The sequence below is a fragment of the Myotis yumanensis genome, unplaced genomic scaffold, assembly GCF_028538775.1.
Source record: "Myotis yumanensis isolate MYYU_CA2020_CCGP unplaced genomic scaffold, mMyoYum1.0.hap1 SCAF_9, whole genome shotgun sequence".
Classification (NCBI taxonomy): Eukaryota; Metazoa; Chordata; class Mammalia; order Chiroptera; family Vespertilionidae; genus Myotis; species Myotis yumanensis.
The window spans coordinates 42195340-42218152 of record NW_027223760.1 but is presented as its reverse complement, the minus strand read 5'-3'; the positions used below and the strand labels follow the sequence as shown (position 1 = coordinate 42218152).

The 22813-nt window shown below is 37.0% G+C and overlaps 1 pseudogene; it reads left to right on the top strand.

The window, feature by feature from the left end:
* The first annotated feature begins 2287 nt into the window (after positions 1–2287).
* LOC139015992 (keratin, type I cytoskeletal 18 pseudogene) lies at positions 2288–3468 on the top strand (annotated as a pseudogene).
* The last annotated feature ends 19345 nt before the right edge of the window (positions 3469–22813 follow it).

Here is a 22813-nt window from a genome sequence, read left to right as displayed (position 1 = left end):
CATTGCAATCTGGGCCAGTATTTTGGAAACAGAAAGTCCAGCCATTGTGTCTCTAAGGCTGCTTGTTTATACGCTTGCACAGTTTATTAGTAAACACAGCGGACTAACTGAAATTCAAAGCAAATGCTTCAGCAAACAAATTTGACCTCAGTTATCATGACACTGTGTTCACCCTCTAGTGAATCCATCTTTCCTTCTCAGCCAGCAAAGTGAGCATTAAACTGAGTGACAGTATATTTATTAAGGCTTTTTTACACAGAACAACCACACCTCCACTGAAATCTGCTCACTGCTAATTAACCTTTGACCTCTGGAAACATCATAACATTTTGGCTTCTTTGTTAATGCTTCAAATGCTGAGGGGAAGTATTCAATTAATATTGTCAAGCTACATGATATAGGAAAAAAAACCCACACATTTTCTTGACTCAGAATTAAATTATGTCAAAAAAAGAAAAAAACATCAGGAAACTGTCACAAACCAATCTGGACTTTTTCAACTCTAGCTTCCTAGTCGTACTTCTTTTTTTTTTTTTAATGTATAAACTGAATGCAGTTGGCAAATTAGTTGCATCCATGACTATTGGGTCTGGAAATACATCTACTCTAGCGTTTTTCTTTCATATTTTCTCCTGCTCTATTTCATGTTCAAGTCATAATTCATTTGCACAAGTGGATAAAAACATCAAGTCTAAAAAGCGAATATATAGTAGGAGGTTGTTTAGAAATCAAAACACTTTAAAATAGCACAGCTGTTCTGATATTGTTATCATGCCAGTGATTTCTGATGGTTAGGTGACGGGAAGCGGCAGAACAAACTTTCAGTGCAACTATTTTGCTAACATGTTTCCACCATTGTGGTATGTATTTATCTTTCAATGTGATGCACACCATATGTACACACTGAAAAGACGCCAATTAAATACATGTGCTTTTCCAAAGACAGAAGTTTATGAATGCAATTCTTGGTACTTTCTACCCACGGAGGGGAATTTGAACACCATGCAAGCATCCTCATTCAAAGAAGCAAATAGTGCATTTCATATAGAATAGCTTACATGCATTTTCTAAAGCAGTGGTTCTCAATCTTCCTAATGCCGCGACCCTTTAATACAGTTCCTCATGTTGTGGTGACCCCCAACCATAAAATTATTTTCGTTGCTACTTCATAACTGTAATTTTGCTACTGTTATGAATCGTAACGTAAATATCTGATATGCAGGGTGTATGATTCATACCGAGTCTGAGGAACAGCCTGGTTCCAAGCCCTGTGATTGCATAGCATTTGCTGCTCTCCTCCACCCTACAGCATTACTTGCCACCTGGAAGCTCAGTTCTGAGACGTAGCAGCTCTGAACAGTTGTTCTTGAAGGAGATGCAGGGTTGTAGCATTCTTTCTCTGGGGAGACATACAGATAGAGACTAAGAATGGACTCTTGAGCTAAACCACCACATGTAATCATTTCTAGCTGGGTGACTCAGTTCACTCTTCTGTGTGTGCTTCTTAACTGTTTCATCATTTGTAAAATATGTATTATGACAGTTTCTATTTAAGGGGGATGGTGTAAGGATTGCATGAGCGAATTAAGAATAGAGCCTAGCCTGCAGAAGTGTTCCATAAATTCATTTATCTCTAATATGAAACATTTCCTTTGCTTATCTTGTAGCCACTGCTGACTTCCTATGCAGATATGCTTGTCTCTTGCCTACTTAGTAGAAAATAAGGGGCTAAAGTGAAAGGCTTACCACCAGGACATTTTCCCATTTTTTATAGTATGGCACATTCAGAAAATTGGAGGACTGATCCTTAGGGAAGGCAGTGTAACGGGCATAAATCTATTGTGAAAAATCTACGTATGACTCTTTCTAGTCTTTTATACCTGAAAATAAATTAATTGATTAAATCATAGTTGGCAAGAAACAACCTAGTCAATCTTGATATATTTTCTTTAAATTCCTACTATCCCATACAGGAGTGGGCAAAAGTAGGTTTAAAGCTATAATGCAAATAATACAGTCATTAATAAATAATAATAATACAAGAATATACTCCGTTTTGTGTACTCACAACTGTAAATCTACTTTTTCCCACCCTGTATTTGTACATTCTCTCTTCGTTACCAAAAACTCCTAGAATATAGGAGCTGCACCTAAGTATCTAAGTCATCTTTGAATATTGGTACCATCTACATATTTACTCAATAAGTATTTATTGAATTAAAAATAAGGCAAGGCAGACTGCTCCTTGAACCTGAGTCTTGGCTTTTTGCTTTCCTCCCTGAACAACATGAGTTTCAGCACATGCTTCACCTTCTCCACAAACTACTGGACCCTGAGCTCTGTGTAGTCACCCAGCCACCCTCTCGGTGTGCTAGTAGCCCGGTCAGAGTCTATGGAGGCACGGGGGACTGGGACTCCCAGATGTTGATGTCCCACTCCACCAGTGTGCGGGGCAGCTGGGGGTCCTGGGTCCTGTCTGCGGGGATGACAGGGGGTCTGGTGGGCATAGGGTACATCCAGAGTAAGAAGGAGACCATGCAATGCCTAAATGACCCCTGGCCTCCTACCTGGAGAAGGTGAGAAGCCTGAAGGCTGATAATCAGAGACTGGAGAGCAAAATTCAGAAACACCTGGAGGAGAAGGGACCCCAGGTCAGAGACTAGGAGCATTATTTCAAGACCATCGAGGATCTGAGGGCTCAGATCTTTGCAAATTCTGTGGATAATGCCCACACTATTCTGTGAATTGACAATGGCCGTCAGAGTCAAGTATAAGATGGAACTAGCCATGTGCCAGTGGAGAGTGACATCAATGGCTCCAAAAGGTCACTGATGACAGCAATACCACTGGGCTGCACCTGGAGACAGAGATTAAGGCTCTTAAGGAAGAGCTGCTCTTCATGAAGAAGAGCAATGAGGAGGAAGTAAGTGGTCTATAAAACCAGACTGCCAACTCTGGGTTGACCATGGGATTGGATGCCCCCAAATCTCAGGACCTCGGCAAGATCACGGTGGACATCTGGGCCCAGTATGACGAGCTGGCTCGAAAGAACTGAGAGGAGCTAGATAAGCACTAGTCCCAGCAGACTGAGGAGAGCACCACAGTGGTCACCTCCCAGACTGCTACGCAGGAGCTGCTGAGATGACACACGTGGTGCTAAGATGTACAGTCCAGTCCTTGAATGTCAACCTGGACTCAGAGAAATCTGAAGGCCAGTTTGGAGAGCAGCCTGAAGGAGGTGGAGACGGGCTATAACATGCAGATGGAACAGCTCAACAGGGTTCTGGTGCATCTGGAGGCAGATTGGCCCAGGCCCAGGCAGAGGGGCAGCACCAGGCCCAGGAGTAGGAAGCCCTGCTGAACATGATAGTCAAGCTGGGGGCTGAGATCGCCACTTCCTGAGGCCTGCTGAAAGAAGGGGAGGACTTCAATCTCGGTGACACCCTGGACAACAACCACTCCATATAGACCACCACCTGCAGAATTGAGGTCAAAGACACCAAAGTTCTGAGACACTAAAGGCAGCAGAAGTGGGGCACCCCCTGGGGGAGCAGGAGACCAGAGTTCAGAGATCATTGAACATTAAAAACATAATAACAATAAAGCAAGTCATATGTTAAAGGGAAAAGATAACCAGGATGTAAAGAACTGTGATGCACAGGTACTATACAGGCAGGCAGACAGCTCTAAGATTCCTGGAGAAGGGAAGAGCTGGACAAAGAAAATTTACATGAGGACAGTGCATACGTACATTCTCAAAATGTAAGTGCTGACAGGAAGGAGTTAGGATGTGAGAGACAAGGATATATTTACTTCATCCATGGGAGTGTCAGATTTAATGTTTGGCATTTTTTCACTGGAATTAATGTGATCTTGTTCATAAACCTCTAAAACAGGGGTCCTCAAACTACGGCCCGCGGGTCACATGCAAATACAAATATTGTATTTGTTCCCGTTTTGTTTTTTTACTTCAAAATAAGATATGTGCAGTGTGCATAGAAATTTGTTCATAGTTTTTTTTAAGCTATAGTCCGGCCCTCCAGGACAGAGGGACAGTGAACTGGCCCCTTGTTTAAAAAGTTTGAGGACTCCTGCTTTAAAACCATGGTGTCTAGAGAAAAAAAAAGTTTCACTATTTAACACAATTAAGTTGCCCCAAGTGAAGTGATAAAAGATGAAAAGAAAGTTTCATGAAAAAGAGCTTATACGGGTGAGTCATTTGTCAATTAAGAACAAATGTTGGTGATTGTTTTCTCAATGTTTTTCAGATAACGAGGCTTAGCAATTGTTCTTATGCTAAACATTATAGATGATCCTAACTCAAGTTGAAAAGTTTTCAGAGAATATATCATTCCCTATGTTCAATATGAATTCTTCTCAAGTTCATAATTTCAAACATCTTTGAATTCTAAACTATCTCCCATGCAAAATGAGTTGTGACAAAATATCTCCCCTTCCAAAAAGTATTAGAGAATTTTGAGTTTATCTATAGGAAACTTGTAGATTTACTTATCCTTAATGGGGGACAAAAAAAAAAGTAAATAAATAGCAGAGACTATACTATAGCAGTTGTTCTCAACCTTGGCTGCACCTTAGAATCACCTGGGAATCTTTTAAAAATCCTGATTTCTGGGCCTCATCCTCCAGAAATTCTGTTTCTTTGTTACTAATGTTGTGGCCCCACCCCATAACAAAGAAAAATAATTTCAGGAGGATGAGGCCCAGAAATCAGGATTTTAAAAAGATTCCCAGGTGATTCTAAGGTGCAGCCAAGGTTGAGAACCACTGTACTATAGGGTAGTAAATCTGAAGAATCAGCTAGTGTTAAAATCAAAAACACCTTTCAGCAGAGGATCGCATGATCATAGTGGAGCAAGAACCCTAGAGATTTCACTCTAAAAATTCCCAGTGTTTTAATGATAAAATGGAAGTCTCCTGAAGTGATATGAATTATGCAAGGTTGTAAGTGCAGTGATGAAGTCCAAAACTCAAAACTCTGAGCTTATAGTCCAGGTCCACCCACTACAATGAATGGGAAGAACATATTGAGAAATCAAAGATTTTAGTCTTCCAGAGACCAAACAAAAGGTTAGAGCTAAAGTTACTTAAGTAAATGGAAAAAAATAAAATGAGATACACCAGTCAGAATAATTACAGCCCTAGTTTATAGGATCCCGGGAAGAAACCAAGGAAGAAAAGAAAATATCAAGATGTTACTGAAAGGAAAATGCATGAGTTTACACCTAAGTGACTTATACTCGCTCTGTATATATCGTACAGTAGTTCCTTTCAATTGCAGGTCTGAAGCATCTCTGCAGTGTAGTGGACTACATGAGGGGGGAAGTCACTACGAGATATGGCAATAAGAATAGAGAAAAAGGCAGTTTCAAGTTCTTGAGTTTACTATTGGTGGTAGCATCATAAAGGTGTCATAAGACCTGTTTCAGTTTCCCCACTATGTCAAATGTCTCTTGGAGAAGTACGTTTGCACAATGAGATCCCTAACAGCCAGTGTGGGACAAAAGTAGGCTTATAGTTGTGAGTATGTGAAACACAGAGTTTATTCTTGTATTATCATTTATTAATTATTGAACAACTATAAACCTACTTTTGCCCCATCCTGTATATGGAGAGGGAACATATAGGGAGGAACTGGCCTGGAATAAGACTTATAAGTTGAGTGGGATGGATATTTGGTTAATGAAGTAAACTGTAAGCTCTACAGGAAATCGTGAGCAGAAGAGAGAACAAAATGTAGTATCTTAATAGTATGTAGTAAGGCAAGTAAAAATTGGTAACATCAGTGGGATGGCATGTAGAGGACAGAAAGGGAGACTATTTATAAAATAATATGTAATATTCTGATTAGTTAGTTGGACATGAGAGTGGGGACCAATAAATAGATAATAATTCATAATATAAGAAGGCAAATAAGTGATGGGCTTTAGAACAGTTGTGGCTGTCAACATAAGAGACATTGAAACCTGTGAAACATTTTTGTGAGTTTATTTGAGCCAAACTGTCGACAATTGCTGGGAAGCAAAATCTCAACAGATTAAGATAATGCTCCGGAGAATGGCAGTTTTGCACCTTCTTTTATACATTACAATCAAAAGAGCAGGCTTAAATGGGTTACACAAAGTCCATTGGTGATAGATGAGGCAGGAGGGAAAAGCAAAGCGGGGAAACCTCTGGGTTTAGATAAAAAATGAAATGATAAACACATACATCTTTGACATAGGCGGGAACAGGATAGTTAACAGTCAACCATTAGCTCAATAACAATGACGGGCTTTGTGGTCTTGGAAGAGCGGTGCCTGTGCTTTGAGGGGTCCCGGAAAAGGAAAATTACTTTGACATTCCAACGATACGTTATCGTAGATACAAAAAGACAATAGACGGGCTCAGTTAAGGTAAAGATTGACTTTTGTCAGGGAAGATACTGGCCTAGGACATGACTGCCCACCATAAACTGCTGTTAGTTAAAGTTTTAACTTCACACATCCTTTGTGGTTACTTTAGGTCTCTGAGTCTGCAAGGCCGCCATGCTGCCCTTCCCTGAGCCAGTCAGGTCAGCATGTGGACTTCTTTTGTCCACATGGCATTGGTTAACCAGATCTCAATCATCAGTATGGGGTTCAAAAAAATGCAAACAGGAAAGAGGTAGAATTTGCACATCAGATAGTTATTAATGAGTACATACTATTTTTCAGGCAGTGATAATAGCAAGAAAGATTAAGGTGTCAGTCCTAAAGGAACAAGGAGGCTAGAACGATCATTAAGGCCTGGGCCTAGGCATAATGAACTCAGAAAATGCCTAGTAGTCAACACTAAGACAGAGGTTCCCATGGATATCAATGCTGATAACCAGAACACTGAGGCCACACACCCTCCTCGCTATGCTCCTGGACTATCATGTCCATTCCTTCATCATTTTATTTTCATTTATAATTTCTTATAGAGAAGATACTATAAACTATTGTACTTATTTGCCTTATTTCTTTCACATATGTATAGCATACCTCCCTGGAATTACTGTGAGAAAATAGAACATTTGCTGGATACAGAGTTGAAAACATCTGGATCAAGCCACACCTCTGTCATATACTAACTCTTTGGCCTTAGTGAAGGCACTAGACTTCTTTGAGCTTCAGTTTTCTTCAATCTAAAAAGGATTAAGTAATTCTCACCTAACATGTGTTTTGTAAAAATTGAATGATCCAATACAAGTAAAAATATATAATAAAGTCAAGCCTTCTATCAGTGGGTTTTTTAAAATATGGCAATTGAAAGGTTGCCCTAGATGAAATCTTGAGTGGAACACCAATAACAAAAAATAATGATATATAAATGTATTTTAATAAAATATATCCTGAGTCAAAATATATAACATTTACTTATTTAAAAGTTTAGTTATAAGAGCATTTATTATTCAGATTTCAATTTACTTTATATTGGTTGGATAGAATCAAGATCATTTGGATATCCACAACAAAGTAACTGCAAATGACATCACACAAAAAAATCCTAATTATAATACTTACCACATTTTATTGTACAATCAATTTAAATAGCTACAGATGGTACATGGTAAATTTTTTAAACAATAACCACATTGTAAAAGAATAGAATACAATGCAACAAAAAGCAAATTATGAGGACCTCTTACATAGAATTACCCTGTTAGCAGCTTATGTATCATTCAGAAATAGTCAGTGTATTTAAAGCACAGTAACAGATCTTTTTAAGATCTCTGCAATATCACATGCTGTTGAACTAAATGGATCTAGAAACTTTAAAGTGAAATAATAAAGTGTTTGTGCAGATTTAATCAATTGTTCTCATCCTTAAAATATCAAAATAATATAAGAAATTGCAATATTTAGAATTTCTATATTTGAAAATGATACAATATTATCACAATACAGTGTATCATGTGTTTACTTTTTAATGGAAAACTATCACAATATGATGAGGGTGTGCTCACAGCACACACAGCTGAGATTTGTGGGGTATTTAATGGAACATGGTGTAGGTGTATTCTGGTTGTGGACTCATACGTACATTTTACATGGCTGCCTATGTTAGATATGAATTGAAATGAAGATCTGTGATAGATAAAATATAAGAAATTCAAATGCACTTTAATATGGTTTTAGCAGGAGATTTATTTTAAGGTCTGCACAAAAATGAGATGCAGTGACGATACCAGTTAACCTTGTAACAAAAGTTAATCTACTGGTGTCATCTAATGAACTCAGATTAGGTAAATTACTTCATTGAATGGTTTCAATACAGTTTTAGTAAAATTCAATGTTAAAGACTTCAAAATATTTGAATTGCACCAGAAAACCATAGTTTTCCAGTAATTTGGTTTGAAAACAGTATCACCTTAATGTGGTTACATCTATTACCATCATCAAAGTTTCTGCTAATTCTGTTGCTATTCATTTTTAATCTCATAAATTCAGGGTCAAAGTTTTAGAACAACATTGTATCCTCCATGGTGTCTCATCATATAAGTACTTTAAAAATAAATGTAATAGTTACTTAGTTCATTAATTCCATGTCAAGTAATCTGAATATCACGAGATTTTTTTCTTGCTTTTTATTTCCAGCAATATATATGCATAGAAAAGTACAAATGATAATACATAAAAAGAAAATGTGAATTGTTGAGTTTTAGAGATCTACCTTTTTTTACTTTTATGTATTTATTTCTTTAATATATTTTATTGATTTTAGAAAGAGGAAGGGGAAGGGATAGAGGGACAGAAACATTGATGAGAGAGAAACATTGATCAGCAGTCTCCTGCACGCCTCACACTGGAGTTCGAGCCCGCAATCCAGGCATGTGCCCTGACTGGGAATCAAACCATGACCTCCTGATTCATAGGCAATGCCCAACCACTGAGCAACACCAGCCGAGCTTTACCCTTTTTTGTTTTAGAGTTTTTGTTTCTTCTTCTATATAATTGTCTTTTTCTAAAAGTAGCATACACAAAACCTCTCAGTAGGGGTGACTCCCCAAGCGCTCTTACTATGTAAATAACCACATGCAACCTATTAGCATCTAAGAGGTTACTTCTATTAAATTCAGGCACAACACTTCTTAGTTACTCTTTGCAAACTGTGGAGTCCTAATGATTTAAGTGTATCTTTATAAAGAAACCTTTCCGATCCTTTGATCATTCTAATTGCCCTTTTAAAAACTTTCTTCTCCATTATAGCTTTGCTGAAGTGTTACCAGCCAGTCATCACTCAACTTATGTTTGCTCCTCAGAAGGCAAAGCCCATGTCCTACACATCTTTTTCACTTACAGGTGATAGCAGAGTATCTGCCACTGACCACTGTTTTAAATATGTTGGCTAAATCAATAAATAAGCATTTAATTCCTAATAGAATTCCTGATATTGCCAGACCCTGGTGACCTTTTGGGTCTCATTGTCTTATATTAGATTAATGTTGTCAAGAAACTATCCGGCCCTGACCGGTTTGGCTCAGTGGATAGAGCGTTGGCCTGCGGACCGAAGGGTTCGATTCCAGTCAAGGGCATGTACCTTGGTTGCGGGCATATCCCCAGTGGGGGGTGTGCAGGAGGCAGCTAATCGATGTTCCTCTCTCATCGATGTTTCTAACTCTCTGTTCCTCTCCCTTCCTTGCTGTAAAAAATCAATAAAATATATTTTTTAAAAAGAAACTATCTAGAGTTATATCATTATTTTCACTGTATATCTGGTGTTGGCAAACTGTGGCCCATGTGCCAAATTTAGCCAATTGCCTGTTTTTATAGTTTTATTGAAAAACTTCCATACTCATTTTATTTATTCTTAATGGTTACCTTCTCACTATAAAGGCAGAGTTAAGTAGTTTTGACAGACATCGTATGGCCCATTGCTATCTGACCCTTTCTAGAAAATGTTTACCAATTTTGGATTTATATCAAAATGATACCTTGAGTTTATCATTTATGTGTTCAATTACAATTTTTTTCTCATATGAGTTGGACCTTTGCCCATATAAACATTTTGCTCCTGTCTTTCTGCTCATAACTTTGTGAATACTCTATAGTTTAACTCCACATATAATCCAAAAGAATTGTGTCATACTCAAAACTTAAAAAAGAAAAATCACTGAATAGTTCTTTTACAGGTTATTTATGGAAATTGTAGATAAATGTTAGTCAGGAAGCAATTCTCAGGGGCTCTACATGATTAGTTTAATTTCTACTCATAACAAGCAATTGCATAATTTGTATAATTTATGTAAAATGCTATCACATATTATCTTTTGTATTTAGTATAAAATTTCAATAATTATTCTAATTATTATTATTGCCTTCAAAAAGAGGGAATACAGGTAATTGATCTTCCCAAGAATGCACAGTCAAAGAATGACTTATTCTCCCTGACTTTGATTAAGCCAATAAAATCATAACTAATAATTGTCCCCATTGCCATACTCTTTCAACATTAAAATATATCTTGGTTAAAAAACAGTGTTGCCCGGCTGGTGTTGCTCAGTGGGCACATGTCCCGGGTGCAAGCTCAATCCCCAGTGGGAGGCATACAGAAGGCAGCCAATCAATGTTCTCTCTCAATATTGATGTTTCTCTCTCTCTCCCTCTCCCTTCCTCTCTGAAATTAATAAAAATATATTTTGAAAAGTGTCAAAAGCATTTTCATTGGTAAATACATTGGTTTGCCTTAATCCTATATTTCTCCTATGAAACAAGAAATGAGAGTAGAATATATCCTATAATATTTTCCCGAAGGTAAAAACAGTATACTTTGTCTAAATGTGAAAAAAATTATATGTGCTAATAATACTCTACATTCCAAACAAGAGAAAAGCAAATAGGACAGGTGTAGAATAGGTGTTCTACATAGGATACTGTTTGTACTTGTGTGTCCCACCCCAAATGACATAATAGTGTACAATGGTGACCCCAAGCAGGTGAGTTGTAATTATTATTAATAACAGCAAGCCTGCTTGTGATTGATGAGCTCAGCTAAAGAGCCAAAAGGCAAGAGAAATTTGCTTCAGAGTAATACACACAGAGACAAATTTAACATTAGGTTATTTCTTTGACTCAAAATACAATTACGTAGCAATAACAAAACTCTGCTTTCCAGTTCAGCCACCACCTGGAAATTTCTAGAAGTCAGTCTACCTCCAGTGTCCCCCAGTTAATCAAAGGGTTATCTTATAAGTGCTCTGAAATACAGTCCTCTCAGCTGCCTTGTGAGGTTTCATTCCTTCACCTCCTGTTCCTGCTGCTGCTAAGAAGGCCCAAGGTGCCTCGATGCATGATGTCCTCTGTTTGCTCTCCAATCTGAATTAGGTTGGCCTCACTAAATACTCAAGGCAGCAGCATCCTCGCCTAGGCCAAATCCTCAACATTTTGTGATACAATTTACCATGCACTCCGGTACACATGTGGATTAAGAGAAGACAGGACTCTCTATCTCTTTTACCCTATGTTCTGTTTATAGATTTCAAAGCTGCACTACCTGTGCGCCCTCATTCCTTTCTAATTGTGTGTGTGTTTATCAACTCTTTTTCCCCTGAGGTTCTATATCAATCTTAGTGTCAAAGAACAACGTAAGCTTCAGAAATTAAACTATGTTCTACTAAAAAATGTATCCTCTCATTGACCTCTTGAGGTTTATCTGGTTTCTTTAGTTTCTTTTTAGGATCAATTCTTTGTCAGAAGATTCTTTACAGCCCTAGGTGGTTTGGCTCGGTGGATAGAGCCTGGGCCTGAGGACTGAGAGGTTCCAGGTTCGATTCCGGTCAAGGGCACATGCCAGGATTGCGGGCTTGGTCTTCAATAGGGGGCATGCAGGAGGTAGCCGATCAATGATTCTCTCTCATCATTGACATTTCTATCTCTCTTTCCCTTTCCCTTCCTCTCTGAAATCAATAAAAATATATTTTTAAAAAAGATTCCTTACAATTTCATTCACACAGGCCTCTGCTGAGCCCATGTTATGACTCAGCCTTCCTTCTAATCTACCTTCCCAACTCTGATTTTTGCTTCAAATATAAAAGTTAGATGAACTTCAAATCCCCCATTCATTTTCTAGCAGATTAAGAATATCTCACTTGCATTTTACCTCATGTAGCCAGTCTTTTCTTTGATTCTCAAAATAATTCAAAGTTGGAATATAACTCTTTCTTCCTTAATTCTTTAGAGAAACCACCAAAACATTCTTGCATGTATCACTTTCTTAAATTTTGGGTATTCTCACATGTTGGTTGACCACTGGTCTCTTGGAATCTCTCTTTCCACCATCCTTGGCTGACTCTAGTTTCTCTCTGTACTGTGGCAACATTTTTTAAAAATTATCTTCTTATCTCTCTGATTTTCCATTTTTTTAACCACTTTTACCTACAAATGCCATTGAAAATACATTTGCCATCAAATTTTCATATATGGCTACTTATGTATATTCCCCTCTTTCTCATCTTTAGCCTTTGCATATTTAAAGATTCGTTAATATCCTCACAAAATAAAAGACTTTCTACTCCAGATTTTCTTTCCTTCCAAAGGTAGGGCCCTAGATAACCTGTTTTTGCAGCACAGAAAAAATAGTAAAAGCTTTAAAATTTCCTTTCCTCCTTCCCTACCAGTGTCTGTAAGCATAAAGAAAGCATACAAGTGTCAATTCTCACAGGTATTAACTATGTTATCCCTTTTCAAGGCAGACAGACGTCTGGACAGTTTCATTTTAAATTATATTTTCACTTCCTCCCTCTCATATGAGGGGTTATCTTCTTTTTTGAGAAAATAAACATCAGGACAAGAGTTCATATGAAAAGTTAAACATTGTCTTTATTTTATATCTGCAAAAATCTACAAGTCTAATCCATAATAATAAAAGCGTAATATGCTAATTAGACCAGACAGCTGAACGACCTTCCAGACATCCTTCTGGACTAAGCCACGACAGTGGGAGCTGAGGCAGAGGTGGTTAGGGGCAGTCAGGCGAGCTGTTAGGAGCCAGTGGTCCCAAATTGCAAGGGAGACATCCAACGGCTGGTTTAGGCACAAACTGGCCATTGGACATCCCCTGAGGGGTCCCAGATTGGGAGAGGGTGCAGGCAGGGCTCAGGGACCCTCCCCCCCCTTGCACGAATTTCATGCACTGGGCCTGTAGTTTATTTATAAAAAAAAAAAATAGGGTTACCAATAGGTTCATTTTCTCTTCTATTAGAGATAGCTACAGTTTCTTGGCGTATCTACTTGCAATTTTCAGTAATTTTGGAACATCTGTACAGCACCCCATTCTCACTGTCTCCAGGCCCCACACGAGCCCTGATTTGTGCACATCTTTCATCTCATGATTAAAACAACAATGAAATTTGAATTCAAAGACATTCTGCCCTGCTTTGCTTTGAGAATTCTTGAAATGTCTATTTTGCCTCCTGCTGCTGAAAATAAAATTTGCCAAAAGGAAATATTTTGCAGGCAGAAATCAAGGGTGAAACATAATTAAAATACAGATATGGTTCCAGTCTTTCAGAGAGCATAAATGAGTACTAACTATCTCTTTTTTTTCCCTTTTGTCAGGAAGCAACGCCCAATTATTTTCTCTTTTGTATTGCCCTCAGCCATTTTTTAAAATAAATTTTTTTCTAGAAATGATGTGTTGCTATTGAGTCTGACATGAAAAATAAATCCATCTCTGTGCATGTTTTCTGCTGAGAAACAAAAGATGCTCCATTAAAAAGGCTTTCTATCCCTCACCTTAAAGCCTACAAAATGAAGCCAGAATGATCCTCTAGACTAGTGCTAAGTGGTGGTATGAAGAAAGTGAAAGCATAATAATAATCTCTGCTGATTTGAGACTGACAGTGTGATCTGAACTCCTTAGTGGATAATTGGGCACTTTAAAAATGTTTGACTGTAAGAAGGTTGTTCAAAATTATAGCAAACCTCTTTGGACTAACTAAAGAGATCTCATTTGCATTTTGGAGAGCTCAACTCTGGGGAAATTTAAAATGCTTTAAACATATGGTTGGGGTTGGTTAGTTATAAAAGCGACTCCTGCGAGGGGGCTTGCACAGTGTCATTCCCTGAGTAACTGGTCCACAGGAGCCACATAATAAATGAATTCCCTCTCTATTCATTCTACTTCCTCTCCGTACATTTTAATTTATTTCTGGGAAGAGAAAAACCTGTTCCATATGTCTGGGTAATGCTGTTTTAGAGGCATTCACATAGAGATTACAGGCATAGTCTCTTGGTATATCCCAGTAATTCTCTGTAACTTTTAAACATCTGCAAAACACCCTATTCTCACTGTCTCCAGGCCCCACACTAGCTTTTATTTGTCCACATCTTTAATCTCATGATTTAAACAACAATGTGATTGAAATTTAAATTCAAAGACATTCTTCCCTGCTTCTCTCTGTCCTGGTGCCTACTTTCTTGCAGTCTGTCCCGGGTACAAAGCACAGTAATTAAAGACACAGTTCTTCAGGATAGTTGCAGTATGTTGACGAAAATAAGAAACAAATGGAATGTTTCCAGTCTTGTGGAAAATGCCTATTTCAATGGAGAAAGAAACCCAAGCCTTTGATAAGAGCCTTTGCTAGAAATGAGCTGGACTGATCCTTGTGGTATAATGTTGCAGAAATAAAATAAAGCCACTTTCTATCTTTTCATATCAACTCTTGTTCTAATTTCAATTTTCCCAAATGGAAAGATTACCATTGGAGGGTGGTAAGAACATTGGGGGGGGGGGGGAAGAACAGCTTAAGCAAAAGAGAGACGCTATGTATCATATTTAAATACTAGAATTTCTACAAAGATATCACAAACTTGTGAGTACAGGAGACAAGGGACTGAGCTATTCATTATGTTTCTAGCACAACACAATGACTGACTTACAGAGAGAAAAAAAAATATTTTGGATACTTACTATTGTCAATCACAATTGTCTTAAGTACTTATATGTAAATTTGTTGTCAAGTAATCCTCAAAATTATATGTGTACTTTCATGATCGACATCTTGCGGATGAGAAAACTGAAGCTTAAATAAGTTAACGTACCCAATATTCCTCATTTATTAAGTTGTATAGTGAATACCATTTCCTTCAGATTATCAAAGTCAGTTTCCATCTGACTATAAAACCAAGTGTTCTTAGCCATCAGTCTATATCACAGAGAAAGTGACAGAGAGAGGAAAGACTCCAATTGAGAAACAATGAAAAGGTAAAATACAAGCAAATAAAAAAATACGGAAATTGTACATCAGTTAGTTATGGGGGTAGTGTTAAGATCAAAGAAGGACTAAAGGGAGGTGTTGGGTTTTGGTTTGGTTGGTTCATTGGATGATGATCCCTTTCACTGAGTCAGGAAATGTAGAGGGAAGATAAGCTTTTAGGGGGAAGGGAGGGGAGGGAAGGCAATCATTTCATTTTCAATATTTGCATTGAATTTTCCTTTTGGGCATCCAGGAAGGAGAACATTAGGTACTAGGATGTGTAGTCTGGAATCAGTGTAGAAGCATGATCCAGTGAAAGATCTGTGAACCATCTGCATATACAGTTGATCTTATGGTCACGGTAGTTATGTTCTATAGCTTTGCCACAAACACCGAATTAGCAAATACTGAGTGGTTGCTTCTAGAGGAAATAAAGGTCTAGAATCTGGAGAGCCTCTGGTCACAATATTTTGACAACACATTCATGTATAATCTTGTTTTTTGTATTTCTATTTAAGGATTCTTTATTTAATACAGATTTCTTACAAAAGTAATTACATGGAAAGACTAGAAATGTCTAACATTTTCCTGATCAGATATTTGGCTTTTAACCTCACAATAATACTCTCCACTATGCTGTTTTATTGAGATGTGTGTGTGTGTGTGTGTGTGTGTGTTTGTGTGTGTGTGTGTGTGTGTGTGATGGTTAATTTTATGTGTCAACTTGGATGGGCTGTAGTGCCCAATGCCCAAATACTCTGGATGCTTCTATGAAGGTGTTTTTTAGATGAGATTAACATTCAAATCACTGCACTTTGAGTAAAGCAGATCACCCTCCATAATGTGGAAGGGCACCATTCAACCAAATAAGACCTTAATAGAACAAGACTGACCGCTCCCCCAAAAGAAGGTATTCTGCCAACAGACTGCCTTTGGACTTGACTTGTGACACTGCACTGAGTCTGCAGCCGGCCAGTCTACCTCATTTGATTTTGGACTCACGAAGCCTCCACAGTGGCATGAGCCAATTTCTTAAAATAAATCTGTCTATATATGTACACATCCTACTTGGCTGTGTTTCTCTAAAGAACCTCTCTGACTAATACAGTTTTCATCTCATGAATCCACAGATTTAGCCACTTTTGCATACTTCCATAGCTTCCTAACACACTATACATGCTGTTTTATCACTTTCCAGAGCTGCCTCATATATATTGGTGAATTTGCTCTTACTTTTTCTGGATGTACTGTATTACGGCTTCATTAACACTGAACTCATGGCCAACAACACTATATCCCATGCCTGAGTGAAGCTTATCTAACACATACATGTATTTCCTCCATAAGGAACATCACAGACTCCCCATGGTTGGGAACATTAGACAGCGTTTCAGCGCTACTCTTCTTAGCCATTTTAAACAACGAAATCACTAAATAAGCCATAAAAAAACACCACACAAAAAAAAACACCTGTTTACCATATGAGCGCTGAAACAAGAAAGCAGAGCATAAATGAACAAACAAAATAGAAAGAGACTCATTAAAGCAGAAAACAGAATGATGGTTGCCCGAGGGGAGAAGGGTTGGGGGACTGAGTGAAAAAGATGAAGGGATTAAAAAGTACAGCTTGGAAGTTACAAAACAGTCATGGGGATGTCAAGTACAGCATAGGAAATATTGTAATAACTGTGAATGGTGCCAGGTGGGGACTGGAAATGTCATGGAGGACACTTTGTGAAATATGACTGTCTAACCACTATGCTGTACGGCTAAAACTAATGCAAAATAACACTGAGTGTCAACTGTAATTGAAAAGATTTAAAAGGAAAGTGAAAAGAAGGTAGAGGATGGCTTCCTCCGACCTCCTCTGGGCACATGTGTTTTGGAGGGACTCAGGTTTTTCATTCTGCACTTGATTGTGAATGAAGGTGAAGACAGCAAGTGTTGATTTGAGGTTTACACCTACTGTTTAGGAAGTAGGTGATAGTGCATATATGAAATCTGCAGATAATAAGTACAACTAGGTTTTAAGCTTATACCTCTCATTATCTTATTATATACAAAGTGATTTTCAGGGGTTTTAGATAGAATATATAAAACAGTAAGTTAGAAAACATTAAAATATAGTAGACCAAATAAATAAGATTAAGGAAAAACAAAACAAAACAGAACATACACCACAGGATGCCATATCATTATTATATATTTTTTAAAGAATATGTTTTTCTTGCCCTAGCCAGTTTAGTTCAGTAGATAGAGCATTGGCCTGTGGACCGAAAGGTCCTGGGTTCGAGTCCTGTCTAGGGCATGTACCTTGGTTGCAGGCTCCTCTGGCCCAGGCCCTGGTTGGGCTCCTGCAAGAGGCAACCAATTGTGTTTCTCTCACATGGATATTTCTTTCTGTCTTTCCCTCTCTCTAAAAAAAAAATAATAGTAAAATCAAAAAATAAAATCAATCAATGGGGTAAAATATCCTCGGGTAAGGATTAAAAAAAAAAGATATGTTTTTCTTAATTTGAGAGAGAGAGGAAGAGAGAGGAAAAAAAGAAAAAGAAACATTGATAAGAAACTCAATCAGCTGCCTCCCACACACCCCCTACTGGGACTGAGCCCAGAATTGAACTGGCAACCTCTTGGTGCATGGGATGATTGCTCAACCCTGGCCAGAGCAGTATGGCATTATTAAAACCAAGTCCATTTGGCACTGAGTTTCTGGGTGTATGGAATTAGGTGATTTAAAGACCAAGTACAGTCTGGGAACATTGACATTAAAAGGACAGATAAAAAGAGAGCATCCCTATGAAGTCAATTATATTAACAATGAACTTTTCACACTTCCTAATGGGTACCACTCTTCTGAGTTATGCAAGATAAAATTTTATTTTAAAAAATGTTTTTGCAGCCAAAACTGGTTTGGCTCAGTGGATAGAGCGTCGGCCTATGGACTGAAAGGTCCCAGGTTCGATTCCGGTCAAGGGCATGTACCTGGGTTGCGGGCACATCCCCAGTAGGAGATGTGCAGGAGGCAGCTGATCGATGTTTCTCTCTCATCGATGTTTCTAATTCTCTATCTCTCTCCCTTCCTCTCTGTAAAAAAATCGATAAAATATATTTTAAAAAAATGTTTTTGCACCTATATAGTGAGAATATAATGTAGTGACCAAACCATTTCAAAAACAATGTTATATTTAAGTATCCTCAGAATATATTATGTAAGGATGTTTTCTCCAAATTAATTAGAGAATTATTTTGAGTTTACAGTTTTTTTTTGTAAATCAAAACTACAAAAAAGATAACTTGGCTATTATTTAATCCTGGCCCTACTGTCTCAACATGCCCTTACTAAATGAGTTCTAAACTTCCTTTTTTGGCTCCTCTGGGTTTGTTTTTTTCATATTCTTTTTAAAAAATGACATACAGCAGTGACACATGTCTACTCTTTCCAGATGTTTTTTATTCTCAATCACAAAAAGTATGTGTGTATGTGTGTGAATTTAAATTATGAAAAGGGAAACTATTTCAAATCAAAATATCAAAGTTTGGTTTTCCCCAAATAAGGGCAATATAATTTTCTTAAGAGAACATAAATAAACACTTGGGAAGTTGGCTGTGATTCATGGCAAAATGAAAAGATACTGCTATTCTTGCAAAACAGGTTTTTTCTCTTTTAATGAAAATCCCAAAGTGCCCAATCTTGTAGGATATAACACCACAAGAATGAAAAGATTATTTTAGATAACTGACAGGGCCCTGAATAGCTTACATTCCTGCAATAAAATTTCATATTATAATTTATTTTAATAAATTTTAATGCAGTTAAAAGTTCCAAATTAGGTGCTACAGTTTGATGATTTTTATTAAAATTGGAGAGAACATCCAGTTTTAACATGCTTGATTCTTCATACTTCACCAGTATTTATAAGTTAACTCTATTTTCCATCGGCACTAAGAAAGTAGAACCTTCTTACTCTCTTCATCCTCCATCACGGCTGTCCCTTTTACCTGAGGCAGCACGTGATGAGAGACCAAGGGCCTTCCCTTCAGCAGTGGCCACTCACAAGAGGTACTTAGGGTGATTTATCACACTGGTCCTGATAGACCTCAAATGGAAGCTGAGATCAAAGGAGGCTTATCACCTTCCTAGTTTAATGCCAACTTCTGACTATGCTTTCCAACATTATCTAGGTCCCCACCATTTCCTTTTATTTCTTTCTCCCCTTTTCAAGTTAACTAATTTATTTAGCACAAATATACTGACCCATTGATTTCTTCCAATTCAGACTCCAAGAGAGTCCTATTTTGAATTAATAAATATCTTATCAAATCCTTTTGTTGTAACAGACAAAAACAACAGGAGAGAGAGGCAGAGAGTGGAAGAGACGGAGAGACAGAGAACCAGACAGAGCTGATATCTGCACATTGATAAGCTAGAATGTAAAGGCACAAGTTGGGAAGAACATTGAACTAAATGTCTAAAGAACTGTGTGCTATAACCTTCTTATCCTCATACTGTGATTTCTCTTCAATAGAAGTTTGGAAAATACTTTGTTTTATACTTGTTAATCCAAAATCTAAAACATGTGGTCTTTTTACAATGATTTTCTCCAATTCATTCACTAGAAAACCACAGTGATAATTATTGTCCCATGGATATGTAGTTATATCTTAGAGATTTCAAAAAAATAAAAAAAACTCCATTATGGTAGAAATTGAGGCCCAGGAAAGAATATACACTTAAATATTTCAATCTTCTATATCAATATTTTTTAAGGCTAAAAGACTACACATGTAATTTGTCATGATCAGGAGGAAAAAAAATAGCAGAAGCAATGAGGGTATACAAATCCAAAAGTCATTAATTTTAAGTCAATTAGGTCTGATTTTCAAACTAGATTGGTGCAACTTTTACCTGAAAACTTGTATTGGAATCTGCTGCAGAAGTTCATGGTGCTGTTAATGAACAACTGGGATTGGACAATTTGGGGAAGCAACTACTAGAGTGGCTATTATGCAACAGAAATCTAAATTTTAAATGAAGATATTATAAACTTTATTCATTTTTATTATTTTCATCTAGCTCTCTCTTTTTAATTTGCTATTTTTAATCATATATTTGGCAACTTGGTAATTTGATAAATTATACAGCATTTTAGATGTATAATTATGAATTATATTTGAAGATTGATAAGAAATTACTAAACACATTTACAAGAAATTGAGCAACCCAGTAACTTTTTTTGACATAAGAAATAAATCATGGACCTTAATGATCTCTAAGATCTCTTCTAGCTCTAAACAAATCAACCTAATTTATTCACCATTTTTAAATTAGTCTTTCGGTGGTGTCTCTAAACTTCTGGCTTTCATTCAGAACAGGAAATGACAATGAAATAACTCATAGTCTCTAAATCACTGCAGATAGATTCACATGTCATTGAACATAAAACTATTTTATATTACTTTAATATACTCATCCTATTGTATTTATATTACTATTAAATATATACAATTGTACAACTGTCTGAAATGACACACCTGTTCTCAATCCAGCAGCACACATGCTAACATTGGAAACAATACACCTGTTAAATCCTGAAAAAATTTACCTCTCTTTTATTCCTAGACTCACTTTTCAGGAATAAAAGAGAGGTATAACTTTTCTTCAAAAATATTTGTTAATTGCCAAATAAGTGCAACATATTTTGTTGAGTGCCACAGCAAATAACCCACAACCAGGATTCAAAGAGTGTAAAAACTGATAGGAGGGATAAAGAAATGGTCTATTCATTTCTTCCTCCGTTCATTCATTCAACATTTTTTTTTATTTACTATTGTCCATGGAGCTTACATTCAAGGGGAATTATGCTACAAACAAAACAACAAAGTATGACAAATGCTAAGCAGATAATTCAAAATCAGTGATGCGATCAACAGTTAATTTTAAAGTGTGTGTGTGAGTGTGTGTGTGTGTGTGTGTGTGTGTGTGTTTGTTTTTTTAATTGACTGGTTAAGCAAAGTCCCACTGAAGAGGTATCATTTAAGCTCAGACTAAATGTAAAAAGAAAATAGTGTTTTGAAGTTCAAGGAAAGGAACATTGCAGGGAAAGTAAAACTTCTCTCAAAAAATAAATTTTTTGAAAGTGCTTAATGTGACTGAGGAGTAGTTACATGACTAGTGCTCTTATGATGTGAGTGCAAGTCAAGAAGGAAGGCAGGGGACAGATCAGACAGGGATTTATACGCGTAAAGCATTTGGATTGTACTTTAAACACTAAGCAAAGGCAACAAAGGTATTTTAGTAAGAGAGTTCAATGACTTATATGTTTAAAATGTCACCGGCTTTCCTGTGGAAACTATCGATAGGATGTTATTTTAGTAACCTAGAAAGAAATAGTGGAATGATGAAATGATAAAGTGCCGATGATAAAACGAGGACGGAATGATGAAGGCTTTGGAGATTGTAAATGGAGCTGAAATGAAGGGGACAGATTCATGATATATTTTGAAGGTCATTTTGATTATACCTGTTTGGATGTTGAGGATGAAAAGATAAAAAGAAAGAGAAGAAAGAAGGAAGGGAAAGGGTGGAAAGAGAAGGGAAGGAGAGAAATAGGGAACCTTAACTATAATAGATATCACTCATTTCAGAATAATAACTGATGAGTTTGTACAAAACTCCCTAGCCTGGGGACTTGTTTTAATCTGAAAGAAAGGAGCTGACTTTGTTTAATGCCTGAAGTGCTGATAAGTACCAGATAATCATCTATTTTATCTCATCGAATCTTCAGGGAAATTTTTAATCCATGTTTGTTTTTTTATTACTTTATGGAGGAAAAATCTCGGATCAGAAGGCTTGGAAGTTCATTGAAGAACACCCACCTGGGAATTGGTGGAGCTGTATTTGGAATGCTTGGAGTTCGGCCCCACATCCTTCCCCCACTCTACCCAGAATTCTGTCTGCTAGCTTCTTCATACCTGCTGGCCACAATTTTAACTTAGTCTCCCCTTCTTGAGACTACTTGAAAAGCAATTTGTGATTCTCTCTTACTTGCTTTGCCTTTTCCTTCATTGAAAGAAGGAGGAAACAGCAAGGTTCTTCATATAATTTTCTTTGACTGAATGTGCAGTTACTTTATAATGAATAGAAGGAATATTTTTTTTACTTAAAATCAAACAGAGAAGAACTGGCATGGAAATCATCAGAAGGCATTCTAATGAAAAGAACAGAACCAGTTTTGAGCATAAATATATAATATCCTGGAGTTGTGATTTGATATTTCTTAATTGCAAACATAGAAGGGCAATTTGTCATTCTCTTTCTTTTCTTTTTTTTTTTTTTTAAGAAAAGAATCCTCTGTTCTCTCAAAATATATTTTTGGTTATGTTGGATAAATTATATAATCAGAAAGTATCTGAGTGCCCACTTTGTGTCTAGTGAATCATATAATATATGTATAGTGCATACTATATAAATATTATTCTTTTCAAAACATTTCTTTAGCAAGGGCAGCAGCTTGCTTCCAATAGTTTTTAGAACTATTTTTTAAGACAAAAGCCTCTGACAGAGTTCATATGCATTGCAACACCAACTATTTT